The sequence below is a fragment of the Taudactylus pleione genome, unplaced genomic scaffold, assembly GCF_031769625.1.
Source record: "Taudactylus pleione unplaced genomic scaffold, aTauple2 ptg000454l, whole genome shotgun sequence".
Taxonomy (NCBI): Eukaryota; Metazoa; Chordata; class Amphibia; order Anura; family Myobatrachidae; genus Taudactylus; species Taudactylus pleione.
The window spans coordinates 2642658-2664579 of NW_028284856.1; the positions used below are offsets into that span (position 1 = coordinate 2642658).

General features: G+C 36.7%; 7 non-coding genes across 7 annotated transcripts; all 7 read left to right on the forward strand.

Moving 5' to 3' along the window:
- The first annotated feature begins 905 nt into the window (after nucleotides 1-905).
- Nucleotides 906-978, forward strand: TRNAK-UUU (transfer RNA lysine (anticodon UUU)). The gene has a single exon. It is a non-coding gene; the product is annotated as a tRNA-Lys (tRNA).
- A 2967-nt stretch (nucleotides 979-3945) lies between these two features.
- Nucleotides 3946-4018, forward strand: TRNAK-UUU (transfer RNA lysine (anticodon UUU)). Its single transcript has one exon. It is a non-coding gene; the product is annotated as a tRNA-Lys (tRNA).
- A 1606-nt stretch (nucleotides 4019-5624) lies between these two features.
- On the forward strand, nucleotides 5625-5697 carry TRNAK-UUU (transfer RNA lysine (anticodon UUU)). Its single transcript has one exon. It is a non-coding gene; the product is annotated as a tRNA-Lys (tRNA).
- Nucleotides 5698-10337: 4640 nt separating this feature from the next.
- On the forward strand, nucleotides 10338-10410 carry TRNAK-UUU (transfer RNA lysine (anticodon UUU)). Its single transcript has one exon. It is a non-coding gene; the product is annotated as a tRNA-Lys (tRNA).
- Nucleotides 10411-13043: 2633 nt separating this feature from the next.
- TRNAK-UUU (transfer RNA lysine (anticodon UUU)) lies at nucleotides 13044-13116 on the forward strand. Its single transcript has one exon. It is a non-coding gene; the product is annotated as a tRNA-Lys (tRNA).
- A 7380-nt stretch (nucleotides 13117-20496) lies between these two features.
- TRNAK-UUU (transfer RNA lysine (anticodon UUU)) lies at nucleotides 20497-20569 on the forward strand. The gene has a single exon. It is a non-coding gene; the product is annotated as a tRNA-Lys (tRNA).
- A 1280-nt stretch (nucleotides 20570-21849) lies between these two features.
- Nucleotides 21850-21922, forward strand: TRNAK-UUU (transfer RNA lysine (anticodon UUU)). Its single transcript has one exon. It is a non-coding gene; the product is annotated as a tRNA-Lys (tRNA).

Sequence of the window (21922 nt, forward strand, 5' to 3'; positions counted from 1 at the left end):
TAGTGCAGAGTGGGAAAATCACAAACTGTTTAAGAATGTACACCTTCAACCAAGAGGCAAATTAAATGTATTTCATCAATAGACACTAAATGTCAAGCTATTCAGATCATACTTTTAGTGATAGAGAGATTTTCCTACTTTAGTAATTGCACAGTAGTTGTCACCATTTGAATTTACTTGTTTTTAGTATAACGACGTTTCTGTAGGTTTGCAACAGACTCCAGAATAGCCTGGAGTCGGTAAAACATCAGAACTTTAATCTGAGGGTCCAGGTTTCAAGTCCCTGTTCGGGCGAGTGTCTTTTAAGCAATGTGTCATTTTTGTGAAATGGAACATAGTGCAGAGTGGGAAAATCACAAACTGTTTAAGAATGTACACCTTCAACCAAGAGGCAAATTAAATGTAATTCATCATTAGACACTAAATGTCAAGCTATTCAGATCATACTTTTAGTGATAGAGAGATTTTCCTACTTTAGTAATTGCACAGTAGTTGTCACCATTTGAATTTACTTGGTTTTAGTTTTACGAACTTTCTATAGGTTTGCGACAGACTCCAGAAGAGCCTGGAGTCGGTAAAACATCAGAACTTTAATCTGAGGGTCCAGGTTTCAAGTCCCTGTTCGGGCGAGTGTCTTTTAAGCAATGTGTCATTTTTGTGAAATGGATCATAGTGCAGAGTGGGAAAATCACAAACTGTTTAAGAATGTACACCTTCAACCAAGAGACAAATTAAATGTATTTCATCAAGAGACACTAAATGTCAAGCTTTTCAGTTCATACTTTTAGTGATAGAGAGATTTTCCAACTTTAGTAATTGCACAGTAACTAGTAGTTGTCATCATTTGAAATAACTTGTTTTTTGTATTACGAACTTTCTGCATTTTTGCAACCTATCACAGAAGTGCCTGGATAGCTCAGTCGGTAGAGCATCAGACTTTTAATCTGAGGGTCCTGGGTTCAAGTCCCTGTTTGGGCGAGTGTCTTTTAAGCAATGTGTCATTTTGTGAAATGGAACATAGTGCAGAGTGAGAAAATCACAAACTGTTTAAGAATCTACACCTTCAACCAAGAGGCAAATTAAATGTATTTCATCAATAGACACTAAATGTCAAGCTTTTCAGATCATACTTTTAGTGATAGAGAGATTTTCCTACTTTAGTAATTGCACAGTAGTTGTCACCATTTTAATTGACTTGTTTTTAGTATTACGAACTTTCTGTAGGTTTGCGACAGACTACAGAAAAGCCTGGAGTCGGTAAAACATCAGAACTTTAATCTGAGGGTCCTGGGTTCAAGTCCCTGTTCGGGCGAGTGTCTTTTAAGCAATGTGTCATTTTGTGAAATGGAACATAGTGCAGAGTGGGAAAATCACAAACTGTTTAAGAATCTACACCTTCAACCAAGAGGCAAATTAAATGTATTTCATCAATAGACACTAAATGTCAAGCTTTTCAGATCATACTTTTAGTGATAGAGAGATTTTCCTACTTTAGTAATTGCACAGTAGTTGTCACCATTTTAATTGACTTGTTTTTAGTATTACGAACTTTCTGTAGGTTTGCGACAGACTACAGAAAAGCCTGGAGTCAGTAAAACATCAGAACTTTAATCTGAGGGACCCGGGTTCAAGTCCCTGTTCAGGCGAGTGTCTTTTAAGCAATGTGTCGTTTTTGTGAAATGGAACATAGTGCAGAGTGGGAAAATCACAAACTGTTTAAGAATCTACACCTTCAACCAAGAGGCAAATTAAATGTATTTCATCAATAGACACTAAATGTCAAGCTATTCAGATCATACTTTTAGTGATAGAGAGATTTTCCTACTTTAGTAATTGCACAGTAGTTGTCACCATTTGAATTTACTTGTTTTTAGTATTACGAACTTTCTGTAGGTTTGCGACTGACTCCAGAAGAGCCTGGAGTCGGTAAAACATCAGAACTTTAATCTGAGGGTCCAGGTTTCAAGTCCCTGTTCGGGCGAGTGTCTTTTAAGCAATGTGTCATTTTTGTGAAATGGAACATAGTGCAGAGGGGGAAAATCACAAACTGTTTAAGAATGTACACCTTCAACCAAGAGGCAAATTAAATGTATTTCATCATTAGACACTAAATGTCAAGCTATTCAGATCATACTTTTAGTGATAGAGAGATTTTCCTACTTTAGTAATTGCACAGTAGTTGTCACCATTTGAATTTACTTGGTTTTAGTTTTACGAACTTTCTATAGGTTTGCGACAGACTCCAGAAGAGCCTGGAGTCGGTAAAACATCAGAACTTTAATCTGAGGGTCCAGGTTTCAAGTCCCTGTTCGGGCGAGTGTCTTTTAAGCAATGTGTCATTTTTGTGAAATGGATCATAGTGCAGAGTGGGAAAATCACAAACTGTTTAAGAATGTACACCTTCAACCAAGAGACAAATTAAATGTATTTCATCAAGAGACACTAAATGTCAAGCTTTTCAGTTCATACTTTTAGTGATAGAGAGATTTTCCAACTTTAGTAATTGCACAGTAACTAGTAGTTGTCATCATTTGAAATAACTTGTTTTTTGTATTACGAACTTTCTGCATTTTTGCAACCTATCACAGAAGTGCCTGGATAACTCAGTCGGTAGAGCATCAGACTTTTAATCTGAGGGTCCTGGGTTCAAGTCCCTGTTCGGGCGAGTGTCTTTTAAGCAATGTGTCATTTTGTGAAATGGAACATAGTGCAGAGTGAGAAAATCACAAACTGTTTAAGAATCTACACCTTCAACCAAGAGGCAAATTAAATGTATTTCATCAATAGACACTAAATGTCAAGCTTTTCAGATCATACTTTTAGTGATAGAGAGATTTTCCTACTTTAGTAATTGCACAGTAGTTGTCACCATTTTAATTGACTTGTTTTTAGTATTACGAACTTTCTGTAGGTTTGCGACAGACTACAGAAAAGCCTGGAGTCGGTAAAACATCAGAACTTTAATCTGAGGGACCAGGGTTCAAGTCCCTGTTCAGGCGAGTGTCTTTTAAGCAATGTGTCGTTTTTGTGAAATGGAACATAGTGCAGAGTGGGAAAATCACAAACTGTTTAAGAATGTACACCTTCAACCAAGAGGCAAATTAAATGTATTTCATCAATAGACACTAAATGTCAAGCTATTCAGATCATACTTTTAGTGATAGAGAGATTTTCCTACTTTAGTAATTGCACAGTAGTTGTCACCATTTGAATTTACTTGTTTTTAGTATAACGAAGTTTCTGTAGGTTTGCGACAGACTCCACAATAGCCTGGAGTCGGTAAAACATCAGAACTTTAATCTGAGGGTCCAGGGTCCAAGTCCCTGTTCGGGTGAGTGTCTTTTAAGCAATGTGTAGTTTTTGTGAAATGGAACATAGTGCAGAGAGGGAAAATCACAAACTGTTTAAGAATCTACACCTTCAACCAAGAGGCAAATTAAATGTATTTCATCAATAGACACTAAATGTCAAGCTATTCAGATCATACTTTTAGTGATAGAGAGATTTTCCTACTTTAGTAATTGCACAGTAGTTTTCACCATTTGAATTTACTTGTTTTTAGTATTACGAACTTTCTGTAGGTTTACGACTGACTCCAGAAGAGCCTGGAGTCGGTAAAACATCAGAACTTTAATCTGAGGGTCCAGGTTTCAAGTCCCTGTTCGGGCGAGTGTCTTTTAAGCAATGTGTCATTTTTGTGAAATGGATCATAGTGCAGAGTGGGAAAATCACAAACTGTTTAAGAATGTACACCTTCAACCAAGAGACAAATTAAATGTATTTCATCAAGAGACACTAAATGTCAAGCTTTTCAGTTCATACTTTTAGTGATAGAGAGATTTTCCAACTTTAGTAATTGCACAGTAACTAGTAGTTGTCATCATTTGAAATAACTTGTTTTTTGTATTACGAACTTTCTGCATTTTTGCGACCTATCACAGAAGTGCCTGGATAGCTCAGTCGGTAGAGCATCAGACTTTTAATCTGAGGGTCCTGGGTTCAAGTCCCTGTTTGGGCGATTGTCTTTTAAGCAATGTGTCATTTTGTGAAATGGAACATAGTGCAGAGTGGGAAAATCACAAACTGTTTAAGAATCAAGAGGCAAATTAAATGTATTTCATCAATAGACAATAAATGTCAAGCTATTCAGATCATACTTTTAGTGATAGAGAGATTTTCCTACTTTAGTAATTGCACAGTAGTTGTCACCATTTGAATTTACTTGTTTTTAGTATTACGAACTTTCTGCATTTTTGCGACCTCTCACAGAAGAGCCTGGAAAGCTCAGTCGGTAGAGCATCATTCTTTTAAACTGAGGGTCCAGGGTTCAAGTCCCTGTTCGGATGAGTGTCTTTTAAGCAATGTGTCATTTTGTGAAATGGAACATAGTGCAGAGTGGGAAAATCACAAACTGTTTAAGAATGTACACCTTCAACCAAGAGGCAAATTAAATGTATTTCATCAATAGACACTAAATGTCAAGCTATTCAGATCATACTTTTAGTGATAGAGAGATTTTCCTACTTTAGTAATTGCACAGTAGTTGTCACCATTTGAATTTACTTGTTTTTAGTATAACGAAGTTTCTGTAGGTTTGCGACAGACTCCAGAATAGCCTGGAGTCGGTAAAACATCAGAACTTTAATCTGAGGGTCCAGGGTTCAAGTCCCTGTTCAGGCGAGTGTCTTTTAAGCAATGTGTCGTTTTTGTGAAATGGAACATAGTGCAGAGTGGGAAAATCACAAACTGTTTAAGAATGTACACCTTCAACCAAGAGGCAAATTAAATGTATCATCAATAGACACTAAATGTCAAGCTATTCAGATCATACTTTTAGTGATAGAGAGATTTTCCTACTTTAGTAATTGCACAGTAGTTGTCACCATTTGAATTTACTTGTTTTTAGTATAACGAAGTTTCTGTAGGTTTGCGACAGACTCCAGAATAGCCTGGAGTCGGTAAAACATCAGAACTTTAATCTGAGGGTCCAGTGTCCAAGTCCCTGTTCGGGTGAGTGTCTTTTAAGCAATGTGTAGTTTTTGTGAAATGGAACATAGTGCAGAGAGTGAAAATCACAAACTGTTTAAGAATCTACACCTTCAACCAAGAGGCAAATTAAATGTATTTCATCAATAGACACTAAATGTCAAGCTATTCAGATCATACTTTTAGTGATAGAGAGATTTTCCTACTTTAGTAATTGCACAGTAGTTGTCACCATTTGAATTTACTTGGTTTTAGTTTTACGAACTTTCTATAGGTTTGCGACAGACTCCAGAAGAGCCTGGAGTCGGTAAAACATCAGAACTTTAATCTGAGGGTCCAGGTTTCAAGTCCCTGTTCGGGCGAGTGTCTTTTAAGCAATGTGTCATTTTTGTGAAATGGATCATAGTGCAGAGTGGGAAAATCACAAACTGTTTAAGAATGTACACCTTCAACCAAGAGACAAATTAAATGTATTTCATCAAGAGACACTAAATGTCAAGCTTTTCAGTTCATACTTTTAGTGATAGAGAGATTTTCCAACTTTAGTAATTGCACAGTAACTAGTAGTTGTCATCATTTGAAATAACTTGTTTTTTGTATTACGAACTTTCTGCATTTTTGCAACCTATCACAGAAGTGCCTGGATAGCTCAGTCGGTAGAGCATCAGACTTTTAATCTGATGGTCCTGGGTTCAAGTCCCTGTTTGGGCGAGTGTCTTTTAAGCAATGTGTCATTTTGTGAAATGGAACATAGTGCAGAGTGAGAAAATCACAAACTGGTTAAGAATCTACACCTTCAACCAAGAGGCAAATTAAATGTATTTCATCAATAGACACTAAATGTCAAGCTTTTCAGATCATACTTTTAGTGATAGAGAGATTTTCCTACTTTAGTAATTGCACAGTAGTTGTCACCATTTTAATTGACTTGTTTTTAGTATTACGAACTTTCTGTAGGTTTGCGACAGACTACAGAAAAGCCTGGAGTCGGTAAAACATCAGAACTTTAATCTGAGGGTCCTGGGTTCAAGTCCCTGTTCGGGCGAGTGTCTTTTAAGCAATGTGTCATTTTGTGAAATGGAACATAGTGCAGAGTGGGAAAATCACAAACTGTTTAAGAATCTACACCTTCAACCAAGAGGCAAATTAAATGTATTTCATCAATAGACACTAAATGTCAAGCTTTTCAGATCATACTTTTAGTGATAGAGAGATATTCCTACTTTAGTAATTGCACAGTAGTTGTCACCATTTTAATTGACTTGTTTTTAGTATTACGAACTTTCTGTAGGTTTGCGACAGACTACAGAAAAGCCTGGAGTCGGTAAAACATCAGAACTTTAATCTGAGGGACCCGGGTTCAAGTCCCTGTTCAGGCGAGTGTCTTTTAAGCAATGTGTCGTTTTTGTGAAATGGAACATAGTGCAGAGTGGGAAAATCACAAACTGTTTAAGAATCTACACCTTCAACCAAGAGGCAAATTAAATGTATTTCATCAATAGACACTAAATGTCAAGCTATTCAGATCATACTTTTAGTGATAGAGAGATTTTCCTACTTTAGTAATTGCACAGTAGTTGTCACCATTTGAATTTACTTGTTTTTAGTATTACGAACTTTCTGTAGGTTTGCGACTGACTCCAGAAGAGCCTGGAGTCGGTAAAACATCAGAACTTTAATCTGAGGGTCCAGGTTTCAAGTCCCTGTTCGGGCGAGTGTCTTTTAAGCAATGTGTCATTTTTGTGAAATGGAACATAGTGCAGAGGGGGAAAATCACAAACTGTTTAAGAATGTACACCTTCAACCAAGAGGCAAATTAAATGTATTTCATCATTAGACACTAAATGTCAAGCTATTCAGATCATACTTTTAGTGATAGAGAGATTTTCCTACTTTAGTAATTGCACAGTAGTTGTCACCATTTGAATTTACTTGGTTTTAGTTTTACGAACTTTCTATAGGTTTGCGACAGACTCCAGAAGAGCCTGGAGTCGGTAAAACATCAGAACTTTAATCTGAGGGTCCAGGTTTCAAGTCCCTGTTCGGGCGAGTGTCTTTTAAGCAATGTGTCATTTTTGTGAAATGGATCATAGTGCAGAGTGGGAAAATCACAAACTGTTTAAGAATGTACACCTTCAACCAAGAGGCAAATTAAATGTATTTCATCAATAGACACTAAATGTCAAGCTATTCAGATCATACTTTTAGTGATAGAGAGATTTTCCTACTTTAGTAATTGCACAGTAGTTGTCACCATTTGAACTTACTTGTTTTTAGTATTACGAATTTTCTATAGGTTTGCGACAGACTCCAGAAAAGCCTGGAGTTGGTAAAACATCAGAACTTTAATCTGAGGGTCCAGGGTTCAAGTCTCTGTTTGGACGAGTGTCTTTTAAGCAATGTGTCGTTTTTGTGAAATGGAACATAGTGCAGAGTGGGAAAATCACAAACTGTTTAAGAATCTACACCTTCAACCAAGAGGCAAATTAAATGTATTTCATCAATAGACACTAAATGTCAAGCTTTTCAGATCATACTTTTAGTGATAGAGAGATTTTCCTACTTTAGTAATTGCACAGTAGTTGTCACCATTTTAATTGACTTGTTTTTAGTATTACGAACTTTCTGTAGGTTTGCGACAGACTACAGAAAAGCCTGGAGTCGGTAAAACATCAGAACTTTAATCTGAGGGTCCTGGGTTCAAGTCCCTGTTCGGGCGAGTGTCTTTTAAGCAATGTGTCATTTTGTGAAATGGAACATAGTGCAGAGTGGGAAAATCACAAACTGTTTAAGAATCTACACCTTCAACCAAGAGGCAAATTAAATGTATTTCATCAATAGACACTAAATGTCAAGCTTTTCAGATCATACTTTTAGTGATAGAGAGATATTCCTACTTTAGTAATTGCACAGTAGTTGTCACCATTTTAATTGACTTGTTTTTAGTATTACGAACTTTCTGTAGGTTTGCGACAGACTACAGAAAAGCCTGGAGTCGGTAAAACATCAGAACTTTAATCTGAGGGACCCGGGTTCAAGTCCCTGTTCAGGCGAGTGTCTTTTAAGCAATGTGTCGTTTTTGTGAAATGGAACATAGTGCAGAGTGGGAAAATCACAAACTGTTTAAGAATCTACACCTTCAACCAAGAGGCAAATTAAATGTATTTCATCAATAGACACTAAATGTCAAGCTATTCAGATCATACTTTTAGTGATAGAGAGATTTTCCTACTTTAGTAATTGCACAGTAGTTGTCACCATTTGAATTTACTTGTTTTTAGTATTACGAACTTTCTGTAGGTTTGCGACTGACTCCAGAAGAGCCTGGAGTCGGTAAAACATCAGAACTTTAATCTGAGGGTCCAGGTTTCAAGTCCCTGTTCGGGCGAGTGTCTTTTAAGCAATGTGTCATTTTTGTGAAATGGAACATAGTGCAGAGGGGGAAAATCACAAACTGTTTAAGAATGTACACCTTCAACCAAGAGGCAAATTAAATGTATTTCATCATTAGACACTAAATGTCAAGCTATTCAGATCATACTTTTAGTGATAGAGAGATTTTCCTACTTTAGTAATTGCACAGTAGTTGTCACCATTTGAATTTACTTGGTTTTAGTTTTACGAACTTTCTATAGGTTTGCGACAGACTCCAGAAGAGCCTGGAGTCGGTAAAACATCAGAACTTTAATCTGAGGGTCCAGGTTTCAAGTCCCTGTTCGGGCGAGTGTCTTTTAAGCAATGTGTCATTTTTGTGAAATGGATCATAGTGCAGAGTGGGAAAATCACAAACTGTTTAAGAATGTACACCTTCAACCAAGAGACAAATTAAATGTATTTCATCAAGAGACACTAAATGTCAAGCTTTTCAGTTCATACTTTTAGTGATAGAGAGATTTTCCAACTTTAGTAATTGCACAGTAACTAGTAGTTGTCATCATTTGAAATAACTTGTTTTTTGTATTACGAACTTTCTGCATTTTTGCAACCTATCACAGAAGTGCCTGGATAACTCAGTCGGTAGAGCATCAGACTTTTAATCTGAGGGTCCTGGGTTCAAGTCCCTGTTCGGGCGAGTGTCTTTTAAGCAATGTGTCATTTTGTGAAATGGAACATAGTGCAGAGTGAGAATTCACAAACTGTTTAAGAATGTACACCTTCAACCAAGAGGCAAATTAAATGTATTTCATCAATAGACACTAAATGTCAAGCTTTTCAGATCATACTTTTAGTGATAGAGAGATTTTCCTACTTTAGTAATTGCACAGTAGTTGTCACCATTTTAATTGACTTGTTTTTAGTATTACGAACTTTCTGTAGGTTTGCGACAGACTACAGAAAAGCCTGGAGTCGGTAAAACATCAGAACTTTAATCTGAGGGACCAGGGTTCAAGTCCCTGTTCAGGCGAGTGTCTTTTAAGCAATGTGTCGTTTTTGTGAAATGGAACATAGTGCAGAGTGGGAAAATCACAAACTGTTTAAGAATGTACACCTTCAACCAAGAGGCAAATTAAATGTATTTCATCAATAGACACTAAATGTCAAGCTATTCAGATCATACTTTTAGTGATAGAGAGATTTTCCTACTTTAGTAATTGCACAGTAGTTGTCACCATTTGAATTTACTTGTTTTTAGTATAACGAAGTTTCTGTAGGTTTGCGACAGACTCCAGAATAGCCTGGAGTCGGTAAAACATCAGAACTTTAATCTGAGGGTCCAGGGTCCAAGTCCCTGTTCGGGTGAGTGTCTTTTAAGCAATGTGTAGTTTTTGTGAAATGGAACATAGTGCAGAGAGGGAAAATCACAAACTGTTTAAGAATCTACACCTTCAACCAAGAGGCAAATTAAATGTATTTCATCAATAGACACTAAATGTCAAGCTATTCAGATCATACTTTTAGTGATAGAGAGATTTTCCTACTTTAGTAATTGCACAGTAGTTTTCACCATTTGAATTTACTTGTTTTTAGTATTACGAACTTTCTGTAGGTTTACGACTGACTCCAGAAGAGCCTGGAGTCGGTAAAACATCAGAACTTTAATCTGAGGGTCCAGGTTTCAAGTCCCTGTTCGGGCGAGTGTCTTTTAAGCAATGTGTCATTTTTGTGAAATGGATCATAGTGCAGAGTGGGAAAATCACAAACTGTTTAAGAATGTACACCTTCAACCAAGAGACAAATTAAATGTATTTCATCAAGAGACACTAAATGTCAAGCTTTTCAGTTCATACTTTTAGTGATAGAGAGATTTTCCAACTTTAGTAATTGCACAGTAACTAGTAGTTGTCATCATTTGAAATAACTTGTTTTTTGTATTACGAACTTTCTGCATTTTTGCGACCTATCACAGAAGTGCCTGGATAGCTCAGTCGGTAGAGCATCAGACTTTTAATCTGAGGGTCCTGGGTTCAAGTCCCTGTTCGGGCGAGTGTCTTTTAAGCAATGTGTCATTTTGTGAAATGGAACATAGTGCAGAGTGGGAAAATCACAAACTGTTTAAGAATCAAGAGGCAAATTAAATGTATTTCATCAATAGACACTAAATGTCGAGCTTTTCAGATCATACTTTTAGTGATAGAGAGATTTTCCTACTTTAGTAATTGCACAGTAGTTGTCACCATTTGAATTGACTTGTTTTTAGTATTACGAACTTTCTGTACGTTTGCGACAGACTACAGAAAAGCCTGGAGTCGGTAAAACATCAGAACTTTAATCTGAGGGTCCGGGGTTCAAGTCCCTGTTCAGGCGAGTGTCTTTTAAGCAATGTGTCGTTTTTGTGAAATGGAACATAGTGCAGAGTGGGAAAATCACAAACTGTTTAAGAATCTACACCTTCAACCAAGAGGCAAATTAAATGTATTTCATCAATAGACACTAAATGTCAAGCTATTCATATCATACGTTTAGTGATAGAGAGATTTTCCTACTTTAGTAATTGCACAGTAGTTGTCACCATTTGAATTTACTTGTTTTTAGTATTACGAACTTTCTGTAGGTTTGCGACTGACTCCAGAAGAGCCTGGAGTCGGTAAAACATCAGAACTTTAATCTGAGGGTCCAGGTTTCAAGTCCCTATACGGGCGAGTGTCTTTTAAGCAATGTATCATTTTTGTGAAATGGAACATAGTGCAGAGTGGGAAAATCACAAACTGTTTAAGAATGTACACCTTCAACCAAGAGGCAAATTAAATGTATTTCATCAATAGACAATAAATGTCAAGCTATTCAGATCATACTTTTAGTGATAGAGAGATTTTCCTTCTTTAGTAATTGCACAGTAGTTGTCACCATTTGAATTTACTTGTTTTTAGTATTACGAACTTTCTGTAGGTTTGCGACTGACTCCAGAAGAGGCTGGAGTCGGTAAAACATCAGAACTTTAATCTGAGGGTCCAGGTTTCAAGTCCCTGTTCGGGCAAGTGTCTTTTAAGCAATGTGTCATTTTTGTGAAATGGATCATAGTGCAGAGTGGGAAAATCACAAACTGTTTAAGAATGTACACCTTCAACCAAGAGGCAAATTAAATGTATTTCATCAAGATACACTAAATGTCAAGCTTTTCAGTTCATACTTTTAGTGATAGAGAGATTTTCCACCTTTAGTAATTGCACAGTAACTAGTAGTTGTCATCATTTGAAATGACTTGTTTTTTGTATTACGAACTTTCTGCATTTTTGCGACCTATTACAGAAGAGTCTGGATAGCTCAGTCGGTAGAGCATCAGACTTTAAATCTGATGGTCCAGGGTTCATGTCCCTGTTCAGGCGAGTGTCTTTTAAGCAATGTGTCAATTTGTGAAATGGAACATAGTGCAGAGTGGGAAAATCACAAACTGTTTAAGAATGTACACCTTCAACCAAGAGGCAAATTAAATGTATTTCATCAATAGACACTAAATGTCAAGCTATTCAGATCATACTTTTAGTGATAGAGAGATTTTCCTACTTTAGTAATTGCACAGTAGTTGTCACCATTTGAATTTACTTGTTTTTAGTATAACGAAGTTTCTGTAGGTTTGCGACAGACTCCAGAATAGCCTGGTGTCGGTAAAACATCAGAACTTTAATCTGAGGGTCCAGGGTTCAAGTCCCTGTTCGGGTGAGTGTCTTTTAAGCAATGTGTAGTTTTTGTGAAATGGATCATAGTGCAGAGTGGGAAAATCACAAACTGTTTAAGAATGTACACCTTCAACCAAGAGGCAAATTAAATGTATTTCATCAAGATACACTAAATGTCAAGCTTTTCAGTTCATACTTTTAGTGATAGAGAGATTTTCCAACTTTAGTAATTGCACAGTAACTAGTAGTTGTCATCATTTGAAATGACTTGTTTTTTGTATTACGAACTTTCTGCATTTTTGCGACTTATTACAGAAGAGTCTGGATAGCTCAGTCGGTTGAGCATCAGACTTTAAATCTGATGGTCCAGGGTTCATGTCCCTGTTCAGGCGAGTGTCTTTTAAGCAATGTGTCATTTTGTGAAATGGAACATAGTGCAGAGTGGGAAAATCACAAACTGTTTAAGAATGTACACCTTCAACCAAGAGGCAAATTAAATGTATTTCATCAATAGACACTAAATGTCAAGCTATTCAGATCATACTTTTAGTGATAGAGAGATTTTCCTACTTTAGTAATTGCACAGTAGTTGTCACCATTTGAATTTACTTGTTTTTAGTATAATGAAGTTTCTGTAGGTTTGCGACAGACTCCAGAATAGCCTGGAGTCGGTAAAACATCAGAACTTTAATCTGAGGGTCCAGGGTTCAAGTCCCTGTTCGGGTGAGTGTCTTTTAAGCAATGTGTAGTTTTTGTGAAATGGATCATAGTGCAGAGTGGGAAAATCACAAACTGTTTAAGAATGTACACCTTCAACCAAGAGACAAATTAAATGTATTTCATCAAGAGACACTAAATGTCAAGCTTTTCAGTTCATACTTTTAGTGATAGAGAGATTTTCCAACTTTAGTAATTGCACAGTAACTAGTAGTTGTCATCATTTGAAATAACTTGTTTTTTGTATTACGAACTTTCTGCATTTTTGCAACCTATCACAGAAGTGCCTGGATAGCTCAGTCGGTAGAGCATCAGACTTTTAATCTGAGGGTCCTGGGTTCAAGTCCCTGTTTGGGCGAGTGTCTTTTAAGCAATGTGTCATTTTGTGAAATGGAACATAGTGCAGAGTGGGAAAATCACAAACTGTTTAAGAATCTACACCTTCAACCAAGAGGCAAATTAAATGTATTTCATCAATAGACACTAAATGTCAAGCTTTTCAGATCATACTTTTAGTGATAGAGAGATTTTCCTACTTTAGTAATTGCACAGTAGTTGTCACCATTTTAATTGACTTGTTTTTAGTATTACGAACTTTCTGTAGGTTTGCGACAGACTACAGAAAAGCCTGGAGTCGGTAAAACATCAGAACTTTAATCTGAGGGACCAGGGTTCAAGTCACTGTTCAGGCGAGTGTCTTTTAAGCAATGTGTCGTTTTTGTGAAATGGAACATAGTGCAGAGTGGGAAAATCACAATCTGTTTAAGAATCTACACCTTCAACCAAGAGGCAAATTAAATGTATTTCATCAATAGACACTAAATGTCAAGCTATTCAGATCATACTTTTAGTGATAGAGAGATTTTCCTACTTTAGTAATTGCACAGTAGTTGTCACCATTTGAATTTACTTGTTTTTAGTATTACGAACTTTCTGTAGGTTTGCGACTGACTCCAGAAGAGCCTGGAGTCGGTAAAACATCAGAACTTTAATCTGAGGGTCCAGGTTTCAAGTCCCTGTTCGGGCGAGTGTCTTTTAAGCAATGTGTCATTTTTGTGAAATGGAACATAGTGCAGAGTGGGAAAATCACAAACTGTTTAAGAATGTACACCTTCAACCAAGAGGCAAATTAAATGTATTTCATCAAGAGACACTAAATGTCAAGCTTTTCAGTTCATACTTTTAGTGATAGAGAGATTTTCCTACTTTAGTAATTGCACAGTAGTTGTCACCATTTGAATTTACTTGTTTTTAGTATTACGAACTTTCTATAGGTTTGCGACAGACTCCAGAAGTGCCTGGAGTCGGTAAAACATCAGAACTTTAATCTGAGGGTCCAGGGTTCAAGTCCCTGTTCAGGCGAGTGTCTTTTAAGCAATGTGTCGTTTTTGTGAAATTGAACATAGTGCAGAGTGGGAAAATCACAAACTGTTTAAGAATGTACACCTTCAACCAAGAGGCAAATTAAATGTATTTCATCAAGAGACACTAAATGTCAAGCTTTTCAGTTCATACTTTTAGTGATAGAGAGATTTTCCTACTTTAGTAATTGCACAGTAACTAGTAGTTGTCATCATTTGAAATGACTTGTTTCTTGTATTACGAAGTTTCTGTAGGTTTGCGACAGACTCCAGAATAGCCTGGAGTCGGTAAACATCAGAACTTTAATCTGAGGGTCCAGGGTCCAAGTCCCTGTTCGGGTGAGTGTCTTTTAAGCAATGTGTAGTTTTTGTGAAATGGAACATAGTGCAGAGAGGGAAAATCACAAACTGTTTAAGAATCTACACCTTCAACCAAGAGGCAAATTAAATGTATTTCATCAATAGACACTAAATGTCAAGCTATTCAGATCATACTTTTAGTTAGAGAGATTTTCCTTCTTTAGTAATTGCACAGTAGTTGTCACCATTTGAATTTACTTGTTTTTAGTATTACGAACTTTCTGTAGGTTTGCGACTGACTCCAGAAGAGGCTGGAGTCGGTAAAACATCAGAACTTTAATCTGAGGGTCCAGGTTTCAAGTCCCTGTTCGGGCAAGTGTCTTTTAAGCAATGTGTCATTTTTGTGAAATGGATCATAGTGCAGAGTGGGAAAATCACAAACTGTTTAAGAATGTACACCTTCAACCAAGAGGCAAATTAAATGTATTTCATCAAGATACACTAAATGTCAAGCTTTTCAGTTCATACTTTTAGTGATAGAGAGATTTTCCACCTTTAGTAATTGCACAGTAACTAGTAGTTGTCATCATTTGAAATGACTTGTTTTTTGTATTACGAACTTTCTGCATTTTTGCGACCTATTACAGAAGAGTCTGGATAGCTCAGTCGGTAGAGCATCAGACTTTAAATCTGATGGTCCAGGGTTCATGTCCCTGTTCAGGCGAGTGTCTTTTAAGCAATGTGTCATTTTGTGAAATGGAACATAGTGCAGAGTGGGAAAATCACAAACTGTTTAAGAATGTACACCTTCAACCAAGAGGCAAATTAAATGTATTTCATCAATAGACACTAAATGTCAAGCTATTCAGATCATACTTTTAGTGATAGAGAGATTTTCCTACTTTAGTAATTGCACAGTAGTTGTCACCATTTGAATTTACTTGTTTTTAGTATAACGAAGTTTCTGTAGGTTTGCGACAGACTCCAGAATAGCCTGGTGTCGGTAAAACATCAGAACTTTAATCTGAGGGTCCAGGGTTCAAGTCCCTGTTCGGGTGAGTGTCTTTTAAGCAATGTGTAGTTTTTGTGAAATGGATCATAGTGCAGAGTGGGAAAATCACAAACTGTTTAAGAATGTACACCTACAACCAAGAGGCAAATTAAATGTATTTCATCAAGATACACTAAATGTCAAGCTTTTCAGTTCATACTTTTAGTGATAGAGAGATTTTCCAACTTTAGTAATTGCACAGTAACTAGTAGTTGTCATCATTTGAAATGACTTGTTTTTTGTATTACGAACTTTCTGCATTTTTGCGACCTATTACAGAAGAGTCTGGATAGCTCAGTCGGTTGAGCATCAGACTTTAAATCTGATGGTCCAGGGTTCATGTCCCTGTTCAGGCGAGTGTCTTTTAAGCAATGTGTCATTTTGTGAAATGGAACATAGTGCAGAGTGGGAAAATCACAAACTGTTTAAGAATGTACACCTTCAACCAAGAGGCAAATTAAATGTATTTCATCAATAGACACTAAATGTCAAGCTATTCAGATCATACTTTTAGTGATAGAGAGATTTTCCTACTTTAGTAATTGCACAGTAGTTGTCACCATTTGAATTTACTTGTTTTTAGTATAACGAAGTTTCTGTAGGTTTGCGACAGACTCCAGAATAGCCTGGAGTCGGTAAAACATCAGAACTTTAATCTGAGGGTCCAGGGTTCAAGTCCCTGTTCGGGTGAGTGTCTTTTAAGCAATGTGTAGTTTTTGTGAAATGGATCATAGTGCAGAGTGGGAAAATCACAAACTGTTTAAGAATGTACACCTTCAACCAAGAGACAAATTAAATGTATTTCATCAAGAGACACTAAATGTCAAGCTTTTCAGTTCATACTTTTAGTGATAGAGAGATTTTCCAACTTTAGTAATTGCACAGTAACTAGTAGTTGTCATCATTTGAAATAACTTGTTTTTTGTATTACGAACTTTCTGCATTTTTGCAACTTCTCACAGAAGTGCCTGGATAGCTCAGTCGGTAGAGCATTAGACTTTTAATCTGAGGGTCCTGGGTTCAAGTCCCTGTTTGGGCGAGTGTCTTTTAAGCAATGTGTCATTTTGTGAAATGGAACATAGTGCAGAGTGGGAAAATCACAAACTGTTTAAGAATCTACACCTTCAACCAAGAGGCAAATTAAATGTATTTCATCAATAGACACTAAATGTCAAGCTTTTCAGATCATACTTTTAGTGATAGAGAGATTTTCCTACTTTAGTAATTGCACAGTAGTTGTCACCATTTTAATTGACTTGTTTTTAGTATTACGAACTTTCTGTAGGTTTGCGACAGACTACAGAAAAGCCTGGAGTCGGTAAAACATCAGAACTTTAATCTGAGGGACCAGGGTTCAAGTCACTGTTCAGGCGAGTGTCTTTTAAGCAATGTGTCGTTTTTGTGAAATGGAACATAGTGCAGAGTGGGAAAATCACAATCTGTTTAAGAATCTACACCTTCAACCAAGAGGCAAATTAAATGTATTTCATCAATAGACACTAAATGTCAAGCTATTCAGATCATACTTTTAGTGATAGAGAGATTTTCCTACTTTAGTAATTGCACAGTAGTTGTCACCATTTGAATTTACTTGTTTTTAGTATTACGAACTTTCTGTAGGTTTGCGAATGACTCCAGAAGAGCCTGGAGTCGGTAAAACATCAGAACTTTAATCTGAGGGTCCAGGTTTCAAGTCCCTGTTCGGGCGAGTGTCTTTTAAGCAATGTGTCATTTTTGTGAAATGGAACATAGTGCAGAGTGGGAAAATCACAAACTGTTTAAGAGTCTACACCTTCAACCAAGAGGCAAATTAAATGTATTTCATCAATAGACACTAAATGTCAAGCTATTCAGATCATACTTTTAGTGATAGAGAGATTTTCCTACTTTAGTAATTGCACAGTAGTTGTCACCATTTGAATTTACTTGTTTTTAGTATTACGAACTTTCTGTAGGTTTGCGACTGACTCCAGAAGAGCCTGGAGTCGGTAAAACATCAGAACTTTAATCTGAGGGTCCAGGTTTCAAGTCCCTGTTCGGGCGAGTGTCTTTTCAGCAATGTGTCATTTTTGTGAAATGGAACATAGTGCAGAGTGGGAAAATCACAAACTGTTTAAGAATGTACACCTTCAACCAAGAGGCAAATTAAATGTATTTCATCAAGAGACACTAAATGTCAAGCTTTTCAGTTCATACTTTTAGTGATAGAGAGATTTTCCTACTTTAGTAATTGCACAGTAGTTGTCACCATTTGAATTTACTTGTTTTTAATATTACGAACTTTCTATAGGTTTGCGACAGACTCCAGAAGTGCCTGGAGTCGGTAAAACATCAGAACTTTAATCTGAGGGTCCAGGGTTCAAGTCCCTGTTCAGGCGAGTGTCTTTTAAGCAATGTGTCGTTTTTGTGAAATTGAACATAGTGCAGAGTGGGAAAATCACAAACTGTTTAAGAATGTACACCTTCAACCAAGAGGCAAATTAAATGTATTTCATCAATAGACACTAAATGTCAAGCTTTTCAGTTCATACTTTTAGTGATAGAGAGATTTTCCTACTTTAGTAATTGCACAGTAACTAGTAGTTGTCATCATTTGAAATGACTTGTTTTTTGTATTACGAACTTTCTGTAGGTTTGCGACAGACTCCAGAATAGCCTGGAGTCGGTAAAACATCAGAACTTTAATCTGAGGGTCCAGGGTCCAAGTCCCTGTTCGGGTGAGTGTCTTTTAAGCAATGTGTAGTTTTTGTGAAATGGAACATAGTGCAGAGAGGGAAAATCACAAACTGTTTAAGAATCTACACCTTCAACCAAGAGGCAAATTAAATGTATTTCATCAATAGACACTAAATGTCAAGCTATTCAGATCATACTTTTAGTGATAGAGAGATTTTCCTTCTTTAGTAATTGCACAGTAGTTGTCACCATTTGAATTTACTTGTTTTTAGTATTACGAACTTTCTGTAGGTTTGCGACTGACTCCAGAAGAGGCTGGAGTCGGTAAAACATCAGAACTTTAATCTGAGGGTCCAGGTTTCAAGTCCCTGTTCGGGCAAGTGTCTTTTAAGCAATGTGTCATTTTTGTGAAATGGATCATAGTGCAGAGTGGGAAAATCACAAACTGTTTAAGAATGTACACCTTCAACCAAGAGGCAAATTAAATGTATTTCATCAAGATACACTAAATGTCAAGCTTTTCAGTTCATACTTTTAGTGATAGAGAGATTTTCCAACTTTAGTAATTGCACAGTAACTAGTAGTTGTCATCATTTGAAATGACTTGTTTTTTGTATTACGAACTTTCTGTAGGTTTGCGACAGACTCCAGAATAGCCTGGAGTCGGTAAAACATCAGAACTTTAATCTGAGGGTCCAGGGTCCAAGTCCCTGTTCGGGTGAGTGTCTTTTAAGCAATGTGTAGTTTTTGTGAAATGGAACATAGTGCAGAGAGGGAAAATCACAAACTGTTTAAGAATCTACACCTTCAACCAAGAGGCAAATTAAATGTATTTCATCAATAGACACTAAATGTCAAGCTATTCAGATCATACTTTTAGTGATAGAGAGATTTTCCTTCTTTAGTAATTGCACAGTAGTTGTCACCATTTGAATTTACTTGTTTTTAGTATTACGAACTTTCTGTAGGTTTGCGACTGACTCCAGAAGAGGCTGGAGTCGGTAAAACATCAGAACTTTAATCTGAGGGTCCAGGTTTCAAGTCCCTGTTCGGGCAAGTGTCTTTTAAGCAATGTGTCATTTTTGTGAAATGGATCATAGTGCAGAGTGGGAAAATCACAAACTGTTTAAGAATGTACACCTTCAACCAAGAGGCAAATTAAATGTATTTCATCAAGATACACTAAATGTCAAGCTTTTCAGTTCATACTTTTAGTGATAGAGAGATTTTCCAACTTTAGTAATTGCACAGTAACTAGTAGTTGTCATCATTTGAAATGACTTGTTTTTTGTATTACGAACTTTCTGCATTTTTGCGACCTATTACAGAAGAGTCTGGATAGCTCAGTCGGTAGAGCATCAGACTTTAAATCTGATGGTCCAGGGTTCATGTCCCTGTTCAGGCGAGTGTCTTTTAAGCAATGTGTTATTTTGTGAAATGGAACATAGTGCAGAGTGGGAAAATCACAAACTGTTTAAGAATGTACACCTTCAACCAAGAGGCAAATTAAATGTATTTCATCAATAGACACTAAATGTCAAGCTATTCAGATCATACTTTTAGTGATAGAGAGATTTTCCTACTTTAGTAATTGCACAGTAGTTGTCACCATTTGAATTTACTTGTTTTTAGTATAACGACGTTTCTGTAGGTTTGCAACAGACTCCAGAATAGCCTGGAGTCGGTAAAACATCAGAACTTTAATCTGAGGGTCCAGGGTTCAAGTCCCTGTTCGGGTGAGTGTCTTTTAAGCAATGTGTAGTTTTTGTGAAATGGAACATAGTGCAGAGAGGGAAAATCACAAACTGTTTAAGAATCTACACCTTCAACCAAGAGGCAAATTAAATGTATTTCATCAATAGACACTAAATGTCAAGCTATTCAGATCATACTTTTAGTGATAGAGAGATTTTCCTACTTTAGTAATTGCACAGTAGTTGTCACCATTTGAATTTACTTGGTTTTAGTTTTACGAACTTACTATAGGTTTGCGACAGACTCCAGAAGAGCCTGGAGTCGGTAAAACATCAGAACTTTAATCTGAGGGTCCAGGTTTCAAGTCCCTGTTCGGGCGAGTGTCTTTTAAGCAATATGTCATTTTTGTGAAATGGATCATAGTGCAGAGTGGGAAAATCACAAACTGTTTAAGAATGTACACCTTCAACCAAGAGACAAATTAAATGTATTTCATCAAGAGACACTAAATGTCAAGCTTTTCAGTTCATACTTTTAGTGATAGAGAGATTTTCCAACTTTAGTAATTGCACAGTAACTAGTAGTTGTCATCATTTGAAATAACTTGTTTTTTGTATTACGAACTTTCTGCATTTATGCAACCTATCACAGAAGTGCCTGGATAGCTCAGTCGGTAGAGCATCAGACTTTTAATCTGAGGGTCCTGGGTTCAAGTCCCTGTTCGGGCGAGTGTCTTTTAAGCAATGTGTCATTTTGTGAAATGGAACATAGTGCAGAGTGGGAAAATCACAAACTGTTTAAGAATCTACACCTTCAACCAAGAGGCAAATTAAATGTATTTCATCAATAGACACTAAATGTCAAGCTTTTCAGATCATACTTTTAGTGATAGAGAGATTTTCCTACTTTAGTAATTGCACAGTAGTTGTCACCATTTTAATTGACTTGTTTTTAGTATTACGAACTTTCTGTAGGTTTGCGACAGACTACAGAAAAGCCTGGAGTCGGTAAAACATCAGAACTTTAATCTGAGGGACCAGGGTTCAAGTCCCTGTTCAGGCGAGTGTCTTTTAAGCAATGTGTCGTTTTTGTGAAATGGAACATAGTGCAGAGTGGGAAAATCACAAACTGTTTAAGAATCTACACCTTCAACCAAGAGGCAAATCAAATGTATTTCATCAATAGACACTAAATGTCAAGCTATTCAGATCATACTTTTAGTGATAGAGAGATTTTCCTACTTTAGTAATTGCACAGTAGTTGTCACCATTTGAATTTACTTGTTTTTAGTATTACAAACTTTCTGTAGGTTTGCGACTGACTCCAGAAGAGCCTGGAGTCGGTAAAACATCAGAACTTTAATCTGAGGGTCCAGGTTTCAAGTCCCTGTTCGGGCGAGTGTCTTTTAAGCAATGTGTCATTTTTGTGAAATGGAACATAGTGCAGAGTGGGAAAATCACAAACTGTTTAAGAATGTACACCTTCAACCAAGAGGCAAATTAAATGTAATTCATCATTAGACACTAAATGTCAAGCTATTCAGATCATACTTTTAGTGATAGAGAGATTTTCCTACTTTAGTAATTGCACAGTAGTTGTCACCATTTGAATTTACTTGGTTTTAGTTTTACGAACTTTCTATAGGTTTGCGACAGACTCCAGAAGAGCCTGGAGTCGGTAAAACATCAGAACTTTAATCTGAGGGTCCAGGTTTCAAGTCCCTGTTCGGGCGAGTGTCTTTTAAGCAATGTGTCATTTTTGTGAAATGGATCATAGTGCAGAGTGGGAAAATCACAAACTGTTTAAGAATGTACACCTTCAACCAAGAGACAAATTAAATGTATTTCATCAAGAGACACTAAATGTCAAGCTTTTCAGTTCATACTTTTAGTGATAGAGAGATTTTCCAACTTTAGTAATTGCACAGTAACTAGTAGTTGTCATCATTTGAAATAACTTGTTTTTTGTATTACGAACTTTCTGCATTTTTGCAACCTATCACAGAAGTGCCTGGATAGCTCAGTCGGTAGAGCATCAGACTTTTAATCTGAGGGTCCTGGGTTCAAGTCCCTGTTTGGGCG